We start from the raw sequence: 14,444 nt of genomic DNA on the forward strand, positions 1-14,444 counted from the left end.
ACTTTGCTGGACAGTGGGTGGCTCTCCAGCTGAGTTTGGAAACATTGTTCTAGTGCCTGAAACTGGTCATTGGCCCCTGATCGAGTCCAAAGACATGCAGGTGGACTGGATTTACAAAATGCGCCGGGTTGTGTCAGGAAGAGCATCGGGTGTAAAACCTGCGCCAAATCAAATGTGTGTGTGAAGCGGACCCTGCAAATGAGCGTATAGTTCAATTATTATTATTTTTGTAATTTTACCACAAAATGGCTTTCTATTGATTATATCACAATATAATACTTTGGCAGATTCCAAAAGATTGTTTGACAAAAAAATACAAATAATGATATATATATATAATACAAAATACAAATACAAAAACGAAAGTAGGCCTATAAGCCAGCAGCCCCTCACGGACGACTGCTGGTCACACAAAACAGAAACAAACCGCAACATAAAATCAGGCCTGTTCCTCTCTCGATCTTCACGATCTTCGCTCCTCCTTTTATGCCTCCGCCGTGAGAGATACGAGCCCGGTGAGTCGCGTAGGTGTCGCTCATCAGTAATTATGCCACCGGGATCGCTTCATTCTCTCACGGCCCTCGGCCTCCTCTTGCTCGCCACAGTACATATATGTGTAGTATTTGATAAATAAAAATAATATTTTACCTGTGTTAGCAGTCTTCTGTTCAAACCTTCCAATAATGTTAGCAGAGATCCACTGTTCTCAGTCATGTTGCCCTCATATTAAATATTACGAAAGAGAGGCAGTCTGTTTTTTTTCCATAAGAGGACACAGTGAGCTGATCTCATTTAGCCTTAAATGACTCAGCTTCAAAATTAAAACGCACCCACAGAAACTGCAATTTTTTCTCAGGCTAAAGCAGTTTTCTGCAGGCTATGGCTTCTCTAATTAACCATCTTCTACTTTTTGTAGTTACCGTCTTTAGAAGCATTGTTCTTTGCTAATCTAGAGCATTTCTTCCCCACTCAAAATAGCAGTGAGGGGGTGAGTGGTGCAAATGGATAGGGCATGCTTTCATTTAACAAGTGTGATTAAGACAACATTTGAGTTGTTGTGGAGAGTTAGACACAAAAAAAAAATCTTTCTGGCGATTGATCACATTGATGGGAATCACGTTTGGTGAGTCAGAAGGATCACTGCAGCAGATTTCCGAATTTAATTTAACAAGCAAATCAAACATGAGTAATCCACAAAAGAGATCATCCAAATATTACTTGCACAGTTTTACATAACATCTAAAGACAATCCGAAACAAAGACATGAATGAACTGAGGCCTTGTCCACACAACTGTTTTCGTTTGAAGTTTTTGTCCTGTGAAAACTGAGCTCTTTGAAACCGCGTTCCCATTTGAAAATGTCGTTTTGCAGTGTGGACCATACAAACGGAGGCTTTTTGAAACGATGACGGCCAAAATACCCCCGCCAATGTCCAGCTAGTGCGAATTTGAGAGACCGAATTCTTGATCAAACTGTTTCAGACACTGTGAGAAAAGAGGTGATGCTCAATGTGTATTAGAAAATGAAAGTGTTTGTGACCTTGGATGCATGTTGTAGAAAACCTCCAAAACAAAATTAAAGGTGGGGTATGTGATTTGCAAAACGCCTGGCAGATTTTGAAAATACACAACTCAAATGGTCCTACCTTCTTTCCTTTGACTCCACCCATTCAAAGAACATGGACATGGATGGGGGGAGGGGGGGATGGTACGACCGATTGATTGACAAACTTACTGTCCAATGATTCTAGGTGGTCTTGGAAATGATTGGCTGGAGTTTTTCGAGTCCTGCCCGTTCCACAGATGATTAAATTGCTTAATTTTTATTTCAGTGCTTCTAACTCAGTGGCTGTAAGTGGGTTAGGAATAGGATTTTAAGTGATTTTGAAAAAATGGTCAAAAAATAGAATTACATACCCCACCTTTAAGAACCTTTAAAATCACTTAAAAGGGGCATTTTAACACATCAAGGGGAAAATTCCCAAAATAATTAATGGACACTTTAGTATGCAATACGTCAGCATATAGTGTAAAAAATGGTAAACTGTTTTTTACCGCTGTATATGAATGTTTTTCAAAAGTCTTTGTGCTGTTCTAGATTGAATTCTTAGACAAAAATGAATCTTCCTTCTGTTGCGGATCCCATCAAAGACCCACAAGCACCTCTGACACTAGTGATTGTGCAGAGTATACGTTTCTGTTAATAAATCAATTCAGCCTTGGTGGCAATAAATCAATACAATATTGTAGTTATTCCAAACATTTGACCAGTAGTGTATATATTGGGAATGCTGGAGACTATCCCAGTGTCTTGGGCAAACTGGACGGATGGCAAGTCCACTACATGTTTTCATTGAAGTTAACTAATCCTGCATCTATTTTACAGAGGCACTAAGGGAACAGAGGCTGCATTAAGAAGCTGCTCTTACATCAAAGGCTTTTTAAGAAGTATTTTGGAAGTGCCGACAAATCATTGTCATCTTGTTTCCCCTCTGTTCATTTGAATGCAGGTGTGCATATAGGTCTATTCATCATGAGCAGTTTGAGGTTTCATCAGAGATGTGTTGTCCTGCAAGCCAAATATATTATTTATGTAGTTGATGAGACTTTCAGATGCTAAGAGGCAGTGCTGGGTTTTATGCTTTCAATACACATGAAGACTTGAGGGAAAGTTCGGCCGTAAGTCTTTTTTTCTCTCTCGCTCTTCTTCTCATTGCCTTTGTCTCTTTTCTCGCATATCTCTGGTTCCTTTACAATATGTACTCAGCTGCCTCACTAGAATGCTGCCATAAAAGACGTATAGGCGGTAGACAATTTAAATAAAACCTCATAAGTGAGTGATCTGAAACACATAACAGCAAAAAAGCATCAGCAAGTAGGTCTTTTGTCACAGTCGTTGCAAGGAAGGGCAGAGGCTTGGATCTATTTGCAACAGAATTTATTACAGACCAAAAAGAAAATCCATTCTAATGATAGGCGCTTTCAAAACATTTCTGAAGTTTAGAAATCTTTGCGAATCAGTTTTTTCAAACCAGTGATTTGGAGCATGTATGAAACTGCCCAAGTCACGTGATTTCAGTAAACGAGGCTTCGTTGTGTCATGAAATGTCAATGTGTCACCGCTAGAGGTGATCTGGGAACCCCTGAACTGGTGTCTGATTTTTACCTGATTTTGGATCAGTTATAATTATACATTTATAGACATTTAACGACACATGTATAATACAAAGAATTGTGGTTAAAAGTCTCTTATTGGTCTGATTAACCAAACAGAACAAGTCATACCATTTAATAAAATAACATGTTATAAAAACGCTTCATATTTAATAGCATTAGATGATTTGTAAATTGTATTTAATAGATTGAGCCTACATCTTGGCCTACAATTTTTTTGCAAGTGGCTTCGTGTTCTTTATGCATGTTTGGGTTGAGTTTTCACTGCATTTACACTGTTCTGAACACCAGGAGTCACCAATGTGTGGCATTTTTAACACTTTAAGGCCCCGTTTACACGAAGGGAAGACGCAGCTATTTCCCTGCGGTTTGGCCACTCATTTACACGAAACCCCCGTTTTTATCACAGAAAGCGATTATTTCTAAAAACTCCGGCAAAAGTGGAGATTTCTGAAAACGCCGGTTATGTGTTGCTGTGTCAACTGGGAGAAACGGGGTTTTAGGTTCTCTCTTGTCGATTCTGAGGATTCTGATTGGCTTGCATGGCTTTATCCTTCTCCCTACACTGCCGCCCATAGGTTTGGCATAGTTAAGATGGCGCTCAACAGCGTATTTATGCGGGTTGTGTGCACAATGTTATTATTGAAAACGGAGGGGGGGGGGGGGGGGGGGTATGGGTGGTATATTCGTATATTAGAGAATATTCGTTTCTCTAAATACCCGGCTATGTGTAAATGTGGCCTGAATCAGTGAATAATTTCGCTAAGCAATTTTTTCAAATGATTCAAAGTTTTGAAAAGCTTAATTTCTTCCATGTCTAATCCATTCAATGTACAATCAAGGCAAATACGAGCGCAGCAGCAAACGCAACGCCTTTACATGCAAAGACAGTGACTGACAAACACTGACTGAAACACGGGGCTATTGATGCACAGGCAAGATAACATGGTAACAAGACACACCTGGGGTTACAATCAATGGGAACCATTGAAACAATAGAACTACCAAGTGACTAGGAAACAAAGGCATGAAACACTGCATAATGATAAGCCCATGGGAACCTGTGACATTATTTAGGTGTTTGACTCGCAATTGATTTTTATAGTGGCAAAGGAACAATCTAATACTCTGATTATGATAAATGTACATAGCTCACAAATTTGGGGTAAAATGGGGGTAAAAATTATACATTTTTTATTTTTAAAACAATTTTGATCAATACATCAGAATTGACACAATTATAATTCAAATTAAATTGTCCTAAAAATGCATTAAGGAATTGCCTTCTCCATAGGATAAATGTGATGATGCTTTAGAATTGGGCCAAAATTCGTTTTTTGGACTAACCTTTGCATTAGGAGCCTATGACTTAAAAAACAACACAAAATAAATAAAACAGATTAGACCGTCTCTGATCTCTTCTTACTATTGAGAGTGTGTGTCATTCATTTTGTTTTTGATCTCTGTCTTTTTTGTTGTGTCCCACTGGGCTGTTGTGATTTCCTCTATGTGCCAGCTGTGCCCCAGAAAAATGATTTGAATGATGACCAGCAGGGATTACTTCCAGATCTAGTTTTTTCAAGCTTATGTGAGTTTTTACTTTTAGGGTATAAAATGGTGGTACACAGCTGGAAAGTTGAAAAAAAAAGGGTTATAGGGAATAATAACAATGCTGGAGTTGTGTCTGAAGCCAAATACTTTATTCAGAATGTACTCCGCTTTACCAACCAAGGCCGAAGTTGTTCTACATGGCCTGGTGGGTAATGTCAGGGCCTTCAGGGACGATGCCGACTCGCAAGAATCTCTTCCACCTTAGTCATAGCCCCATACCCGTGTTCCTTCAACCCCAAAATCGATACGTAGTTTGAAACTTCAGGGCTAAAAGCAAGGTTTCCTCCACAAAATAATAGAAGGCCCAGACGTGGAGATTTACTGCTTTACTGGTCAAAAAGCGCTCATCGAGCTTTCTTTTCTGGCGAGCGTCCTGCCTCTCGCCCGGCCAGACGATATTTAATTTGGCCAATGGCCACAGAGCGCTTGCTGAAGGCACAGAAGCTGACATTGTTATAGCTTCCTGGCCATGACATCACACGTTACGGGATGATGTCCCGCCATTGAACTGATTACACACACGCTTCAAGACGCAATCACACAAAGGCGTTCCCATAGCATCGTAACACAGTGCGAGTTCCCTTGAAAAGTTGAAAAGGAACCAGGGAGGCGATGATGGTGGAAGGAGCCAGTTAGGAGACAAGAGCAGGAAGAGCCAGGTGTGGACCCAGAGCACAGCCAGGATGAAGGCCCACAGAGTCGAGGTAGGGAGGAGCCATGGTGGAGACTTGGCAGGCAGAACCAGGGGGATGACAGAGTGAGACAGAGCTCATGGAGCCGAAGAGCTGATGAGACAGTGGACCTTCAGCGTCGCCCAGTAGAGCCGTGGTGATGAGCGGCCATGATGGAGCCACGGGTGCCAGAGGATTGAGGCATGCAGAGCTGGTGTGACTGATGACCATAGCAGGGCCGGAAGGAAGGCGGAGCCAAACGGGTGGAGGGACGAAGCGTAGCTTTTCTGTGCGAGCATTCTCAGTGATTATTATTAAAATCATCTCTTTGGACTTTGCATTATGCATCTATCTATTAGCAAAATTTATGTGACAGGTTTAAGCCCCATGCATACCCCGTGGTTTTCAAATACTTTTCTCATTGAAACAGACTTATATAGATAGGCTGACATACAGATAACTGATCTTATTCCTATGTTTTCTTGCGATCTGCTTATGACTGTTTAGGGGTTTAGACAGTTTTGCCGGTTCAGGGGTTGACCTTCATGCATTTTTGTAAACATTGTAAGTTTTCGTTCAAATCACATCATACGAATTCATACTAAATTGGCACTTTGTAAAATGATGTTTTCTCATGAGATCGGGCAGTGTTGGCTGGTAATGATCACAAAACATGCACCAATCAGACACATGTTACATAAGAAACAACAATTGGTCACTAAGAAGGTGTTTTTAAGTCACTACCCTGGATGAACAATTTTATCGATTCAGAAATGTCTTAAGAACTTGTATTTCATCTTGGTCATTTTGATGTCTGATTTGTTGTTTGATTCCTTCACAAAAAGGATATTTTTCAAACCTTTAAAAGAGGAAATGAACTTAAATGGTCTAAAATTAAGACTAGTGAGCATCATTATATGTTGTCAAGCAGCGCAATTAAGCCAGTCACTTCCTGTGCATACATTACGCCATCTTGCATCACTCAGCAGCCGCCGCATTCATTCCTTACATCTGTGTTTCAAAGCTTGAGGATATCAGAGATACTCCAATCTCATCCTGACACATCCTCCGAAATCTTAAAGGACAAGAATTTGCTGATGCCGAGTTTTTTAAAGAATGAAACTAAGAAACTAAGAAAAAAAGATGAAAATGAGAACTAAGAAAATAAACTCTCTTTTGATAAGTTTTCAGGTGCTTTTGTGCATAGGTTATCTCCAGCCAATTTTTTCACCTAACTCATTCACCATTGATGATTCTGAGGCTGAGAAGAACTCAGAGACTTTAGAAGCTTTTCCGGCTACTCAGAATACCTTATTACCAGAGAGCAGAAAATTAAATATAAGCTGGTGGAAAATATTTGAAACTAAGGCTGCTGTATTCTCTGGCTTAGGTTATCGAGATAATTTTGTATTTTCAAGAGTTATGAGTATTGCAGCAAAGTAGCTCAAAAAGGAAATATGAATAATTAATCATAACTTGTTATAATATATGATAAATATTTGGATAAGTTAATAGAATTGAACTTGAAGTAGCTAAATAAATATTAAAATAAATTAATCGGTTCGACCAGCGAACACTCAGTATTGATCGTCTATCAACTCTCAGAAAGAATATTTTCAGTGGAAACCGGAAAATAACTCTTTCTTGGTGTTGAAGTTGAAATACACTTGTTCCACGTTGAATGAAAAAAATATAATGAACTTGCGCGATGTTAGACTTTGTCAAGGAAGTTAGAAAAGTTGTAACTTAAGGCCCAGCCGCGACCACTCTGGGACAAAGGTCCAGTGGCGTTCCACATGAACACCAACCTGAAGCGAGCATGCAGGGGAGAGGAAGAGGGGAACTGTGCGGATGCTCTTTAACCTCCTCAGAGGTCACACCTCTCGAGTTTGGCTTGGCCAATGAGAAAGGTGTACTTTTCAAGTAGGAAAGGTTCCTTTGTTTGGAAATAAAATGCATGCTATAAGCAGGTGATATACACCAATATTCAGGGCATCACCAATGTGAAAGGATTAATTTGATAGGAAGCATGATACCAATAAGGTTACATTATTTAGTGCTTCAATCACAAAGCATGCCTGAAACAAAATACAATACAAGAGACCATGTACAAAACAGTAATAGATACACTGTCCTGGGGATATGCATGTTAATTTATAGAACAGATTGTCTATAAAGTGTCTTTCTATGGCCTGTGCTTTTTCATGTGGCCAACTTCCACATTCTTTTGAGCTATAAAACTTATCAGATGTTAACCATGGTAACCAGATGCCTGTTCTGCCTTTTTGGGGTGTTCACATTTCACATTTATTTGTATAGCGGAAGTCGGAGCTGAAGAAGAAGCCTGCGTCAAGAGACATTGAACATGGCTGAGTCAATCCCCAAGAGGAGGAGGAGTAGGATTAGGGCGAGGGAATACCATCGTGTTTATTCCAAGACACGTGTAGTTGTCGGGAAGGCTTTTGAACGGTGGATAGAAATTAAAGGGAAAAAAAAAAAAATTTTTTTTTTTTTTTTTTTTTTTTAATCTGATGCCGAGGTTGCACTGTTTCTTGTGAGTAGCTGTGTGAGTGCTGACTTGTTTGGATGTGAACTGTGTGTGAAAATATCCTTCTTGAGATAATATGAGCGAAGCTCGACTAAACTTGGGTAGCTCTAGCTAAGAAATGCGCATGCATGATAGTTTTTTTTTCATGATGCACGAAACGGGAGGGAGGGGCGAGCTAACTTGGTTTGTTTGGGATCTCGCTTCAAACACAAACAGAAGTGACGTCACCCACAATCGCTGATACAACCTTTAAAGACACTTTTAACAGCGGCCTGAAAAAGCCTGGTGGTCCCAGAGCCGTCCACTCTCCCTGTCACGCCCCCAGTGGTGGCCGAAGAGGCTGCTGCGCCGCTTCCCTTTTGGAGAACGGCTTCCTGCGTCCCACAAGGCCCGGAGGCCGTTACAAAGCCTGTTGTCGGCCCAGAGGCCGCCCCCAAGCTCCTTGCCCTGCCGGCGCCGCCCAAGCTCCATGCCCTGACGGTCGTCGCCCAAGCTCCATGCCCTGACGGTCGTCGCCCAAGCTCCCAACCCTGCTGGCACCACCCAAGCTCCTTGCCCTGCCGGCGCCACCCAAGCTCCTTGCCCTGACTGCGTCGCCCAAGCTCCATGCCCTGACGGTCGCCGCCCAAGCTCCCAACCCTGCTGGCACCACCCAAGCTCCTTCCCCTCCTGCCAGCCCCACCCATGCTGCCTGTCAAGCCTGAATCTCTTCACGTCGGACCTGTTAAGCCTGAGCTTCTTCGCGTCAGGGCTGTCGAGCCAGAATTTCTTCACGTCAGACCTGCTGAGCCAGAGACTCTTCACATCATGCCTGGCCAGCCTGAGCTTCTTCACGTCACCTGTAGAGCCAGAGATTGTTCACGTCATGCGTGCCGAGCCTGAGCTTCACGTCAGGCCTGTAGAGCCAGAGACTGTTCACGCCAGGTCAGCCGCGCCTATGTCCTTGGACAAGATGGCAGCCTCCAGGCCTTTGTCTCCGGCCTGGCCCCCTGAAGCGGCTGATCTGCCCTGGCTCTCAGCCAGGAATCCAGACCCGTTGGAGTCCCCTTGGTCCGTCCCTCCAGGCACCACCCTGGCCCTCTGCCAGGACTCTAGCCCTGCCTGAGCCTCCCTGGCTCAACCTTCCCGTCCCTCCCTGGTCTCTGCTAAAGACTTCCTGGACTGTCATGATGGTCCTGACTTGGCTCCCCTCCCTCCCTCCCTCCCTCCCTCCTCTCTTTTTATTATTTTTATTTATCTATTATTATTAAAAGCCTTATTTCTCTGCACTTGAGTCCTCGCTACTTCCACCTACCCAAACCATGACATGTACATTATACAAATCACATAGTTAGCTATTTATGGCAGAAACAATGAGCTCATTGAAGTAATTATTACAAATTGTGAACATAATGATTTCACTATACGGAACATTTTGCATTGGTGCATGTTGGTTCAGAGTTTGCGTCATCTAAAGTCCTCACAGGAGTTTGAGTCCTCTCGAATCATCTCTTCACAGGTGTTGTGGCATCTGAAGAGGCTGGATCCAAACTGAAGCTGAGGTACTTTCTAGTTACCTAGGTGTAATGTGCTGGAGAAAGTAGGCGAAGGCGAGGATCTATCTGCAGGGTTTTAATGAAATAACACATAGAACAAATAATAAAGAACACTAGGGACAAAGAAACAAAACCAAGAGAAGGACAAAACTAGAAGCAACCATAAATGTACAACAACTGAGTACAAAGACAAAGTAACAAGTGAAACACAAGGGTTATAAATACACAGGGGCAATCAAGCTTAACTAGATAACGAGGAAACAAGATACACCTGGGGAGACGAATCAACATGAAAAACTACATAGGACTACAAAACTTAGCACAAGACAGGAAATTACAAAAGTAGGCCTACACAAGACAAGTGGAACACAAGACAAGGAATCATGACACTAGGTATGGGCATCCTGAGATAAAGTAAAACAATTCAAATAATTAGTGTAGCTGCTGTTCATAACATGCAAAGACAATCTTGTGCATTTGATCTGATATAACTGGAGTACAAGGTTATGAGATCAATTATGTGAATGCTTGGATAGTCTAGATTTAAGCTGGGAGAGTGAGTCTGAGCACTGAACATCATCAGGAAGGCTATTCCAGAGTTTAGGAGCCAAATGTGAAAAACGCTCTCCCTCCTTTAGTGGTCTTATGACGCTTTTCCACTGCATGGTACGGCTCGGTTCGGCTCGGTACGGTTCGACTCGCCGCGGAACGGTTCGGCTCGCTTTGCTTTTCCACTGTGTGGTACGACTCGACTCGGTACGGCACGGTTCGGTTCGCTTTAGCTCGGTTGCTTTTCCACTGCAGTTAGTACCGCTTCAAAGTGGGTGGGACTGATCGTTAATAGGTTGTAGGTACCGTTGTAGGTCCGGTGGTAGCCGTGTGCGGCTAAGAGCTGTGCTACTTCTTGGAACACTTTTTCATTCCGTGTTGCCCCATCCAGCTCTCGCTGGATCCGCTCCTCGGAAACCAACGAGAGGAACGTCTGCACCTCGTCCACTGACCACGATCCAGCCATTTATTGTTTGATTTTTTTTTACTTTTTTTGTTAAGTAAATACTCTAAAAACAGGTGCTACCGCGTTGGCTGTTGTCTGGCTATTTAAATCTAGCTGGTTTAGTGTCTCGTGTCGCAAATACAATAACCAATCAGTGATCTGCAGTGTTTTCACGTCACATTATAGTATCGGTATGGTACGCTTGGAACTTCAACAGAGGTGGTACCATTTAAAGCGAGCCGAAGCGAGCCGTACCGTACGTACCATGCAGTAGAAATGCACCATAAGTGAGCCGTACCGAACCGAGCTGTACCGTACCATGCAGTGGAAAAGCGCCAAAGCGTGCCATGCCGTACCGAACCGTACCGTACCATGCATTGGAAAAGCGCCAAAGCGTGCCATGCCGTACCGAACCGTACCGTACCATGCAGTGGAAAAGCGCCATTAGCTACAACCAAAAGTCCAGAGTTTTGTGACCTTAAAGAGCGTGATGGATTGTAGGACGGTAGAAGAACCATTTAGGGCCTTATAAGTTAGTAGAAATACTTCGTAATCGATACAGAACTTAATAGGTGACCAGTGTAAAGATAAAATTGGAGTTATATGATCATATAAGGTAAGAACTCTAACAGCTGCATTTTGGACTAATTGTAGCTTGTTTTATTGAGGATGCAGGACAACCAGCTAGTAATGCATTACAGTAATCTCTAGAGGTCATGAATGCATTAATACATCAGAAACAGATAGCATGCTCCGTAGCTTAGCAATGTTTCTGAGGTTGGAGAAGGCTGTTTTTGTAACACATGAAATATGATTTTAGAAGTTGCTATCTATATAACACCCATGTTTTTTACTGTAGAGGATGAAGTCACAGTACATCCTTCTAAATGCAAAATGTATTCTAAGAGATTCAGGTTTGTGATCCATTAAATAATAACGCAGTCTTATCTGAATTGAATAGAAGAAAATTACAGGTCATCCAATGTTATTAAACACACTCTGTCAACTTGGGTAATAGATTGGTCCAGACGCTACAGTATTAATAAAAAATCTCCATGAGATTTGAGTGAATTAAACTGCAACAGAACAAGCTTGTTATTTTTTGGTGGCAAAAAGCGGACGAGAGATGTTATTTCTGTGCAGCCTTTTATTGATGTCTTATGTAGCTCTCAAAGCTATTGGTGTTTACCTCTTTCTTAAACAGCTGACACCTGTGATGGGTGACCACATGGTTTCTACAAAGACAATCATACTGAATGAATATGCATCTGCATAAAATGTTTCTTGATTTTACCCCTGAGAAATTCATACATCAAACCCATTGACACTTGTGATTGCCCTATAGATAAGGAAAACTGATTGCCCTGAGGAAAACTGCCAATTTAGATTTAAGTGCACATCTGCTCAGGTAGTCTTCTCAACATAAATTAAAGTTCATAAGGAATGCTTATCTCACAGCTGCTTCAAACCTTTTTTTCTTCTGATACATACCTTCACACTGTACACAATTTCAACCCACTTCAAAAGCTTTCAAAAGCTTCAAATTGCTGTGTAACTGAAGTAGTCAAAATGATTCTTTTCACTATTTGAGCTCCATATTGTAGAGTAAGCTCCAAAAATACATGTAATGTGCACTTTATTTGATTTTTAAAAAATATTTTTACTTGGTATTTTTTTACTTCGTAAAAGGTTGTAAAGTAGGGGGTGAGCGGGGCTAGTTGTAACACACTTATGAATACTTCCACACATGCCAGCATGAAGAAACTTAGTAGTCGCCATATCAACACTATAGAGAAGAAAATGCGCCAAAATTCAGAAATCTTTGAAAGATATCACAGAACATTTACTTAATCCAAAGTAAATTTCTTATGTTTATTTTTCCCTCTCTTTTTTTATTGTGTTTATTTAAAATTAGACAAATCTGATATTATTTTAACCCTCTATATCTGTTATTGAACAGTTAAATCCCATTTGGCACGTTGTAACACTGCATTACAATGTGCGCCTATTAGAACATGCTATTCTATTTTAGGAGTTCTATTGAGAAACCATGAGAAAAAGGTGAATAAAGACTGAGAGTCAATGTTCAGAAATTATTCATTATTATTATGTTTTGAACTTTACTGTATAGCTGCGTTTTGTGAAGTGTTTGTTGTCAAATTAAAAAAATTACATTATTTAATATGAAAAAACATAATTGTATTTTATTGAAAAGATATTTTTGTCTTGTATATTTTTTTGATTAGATCAGATAACATTTCATGTTACAATGTACACCACCTATGGGGCATGTTGTCACATTTCACTTCCATTCTTTCAGGGTAAATCAAGAAAAAAGTATACACTGCATTAATGAAACAAAACCACATAATTGTACTAGACATGTGTGAAATTAATGCCGGAAAGCATAAATACACTGAACCCTAAGTAGGTTTACACACACACTGAGAAAGCCAAAAAGCATTAGGTTGTGCCCCGCTCTCCCCTACGTAATGTAGTATGAATGAAATCCAAACATGCTACATTTGTCATGTCATTGTCAGATGACCTACAGTGTCGTGTCAGTTGTGTGTGACTTCACAACGCCTCCCATCTGGCCTCAGTGGATAGCAAAGTTTCCATCAGATGTGCACTTCAAAAACTGGTTGAAATTGTACATCCTGAGTACTTTTTGCATACTGGTTTATGAATACTGTGAATTATATATATGCAATTTATATGAATCACTAACAATATATACAGTGTATACTGATACACATATACAGTGTAATGATTCATTTCAAGAAGAAATGCCACTGTGAGTTGCTCTGAAATGACCAGGTCAATTCTTTTTTTGACTTCATTTGGAACTATTTTCACTGTCAATGTGAAATTTAATGGCAATATTGTATCTAAAATATAAGTTACCCAACATAAACTTCTCCTTTATTGATATGTGTGTAAAAGCACTAGCAAGAGGCCTGAATATCAGTAAGGCAGTGAGTTTACATTGTTTACTTATAAGTGACCCAGAAATAGTGCAACATCAGTGATATTTCTTTTTAATTTCACATCATTACTTTTCCACGTTTTTCTAATAATTTGTCAAACTTCTGAAACCTTAAAAAAGATTGTAAATAGTTTTTTCAATGTGATCTCAGACTTTAGACTCCACCGTACGTAAATCGATGATTTCTTTAGGTGAAAAACTTTGTTGTGATGTGATGAAACTGCTAAAGCATATGTTGTGTAATTTTTTTTTTTTCTTGCAACAATGAGTTGTTTTGCTCAGAGGTTGCACACATTCCAGCGAGGACTTAATGCTTCATCTTCACGCCGTTTCCCTCCGTGCCACAGTACACAATGCTGCCCCTCATCAGATTAGTGTGTGCTGGAGCTGCCGCCCGCCCATCCGCCCCCCGCTTTCCCCCCATCTGACCCCGTTCCATCTCTCACAGGGAAAGCAGGACTCTCATGTGACTCCTTTCTCTCATTTTCCTAACAGTAATCAATGAGCATGCAAAGTGGACGCCTCCCAGCTTTCAGTCACTTCACCAAAACCTCTGTTCATTTAGGGGTTTTCCGTTTTTTCCCCCGGCCTGAATGACAACCGACTGCAATCATGATTCTCTGACAAATTTATTAAGCTTCTCGCTTGAGTCCTGATGGGGATCTCAGCCAAATGCAGTTTCTAAGCGTTAGCCTGAAGCAAGATATTATATGTTTTTTTTTTTGTTTTTTTTTGATGGTTTAACCATTCCAAAAGTGACATCTCATATTGCAGTTTAAAAGCTTGTAAACAGTGTGTCCACCACAACATCACACTATTTGTTGTAGAACGGCTGCGTCCTCTGTGTTAGGTGTGTTAAGAGCGGAACGCGGCGCACATGATCAGCAAGAGGGGATCTGTCCTTGCTTTTTGCTATTCTCTT

Source organism: Phoxinus phoxinus, assembly GCF_949152265.1.
Source record: "Phoxinus phoxinus genome assembly, chromosome: 17".
Lineage (NCBI taxonomy): Eukaryota > Metazoa > Chordata > Actinopteri > Cypriniformes > Leuciscidae > Phoxinus > Phoxinus phoxinus.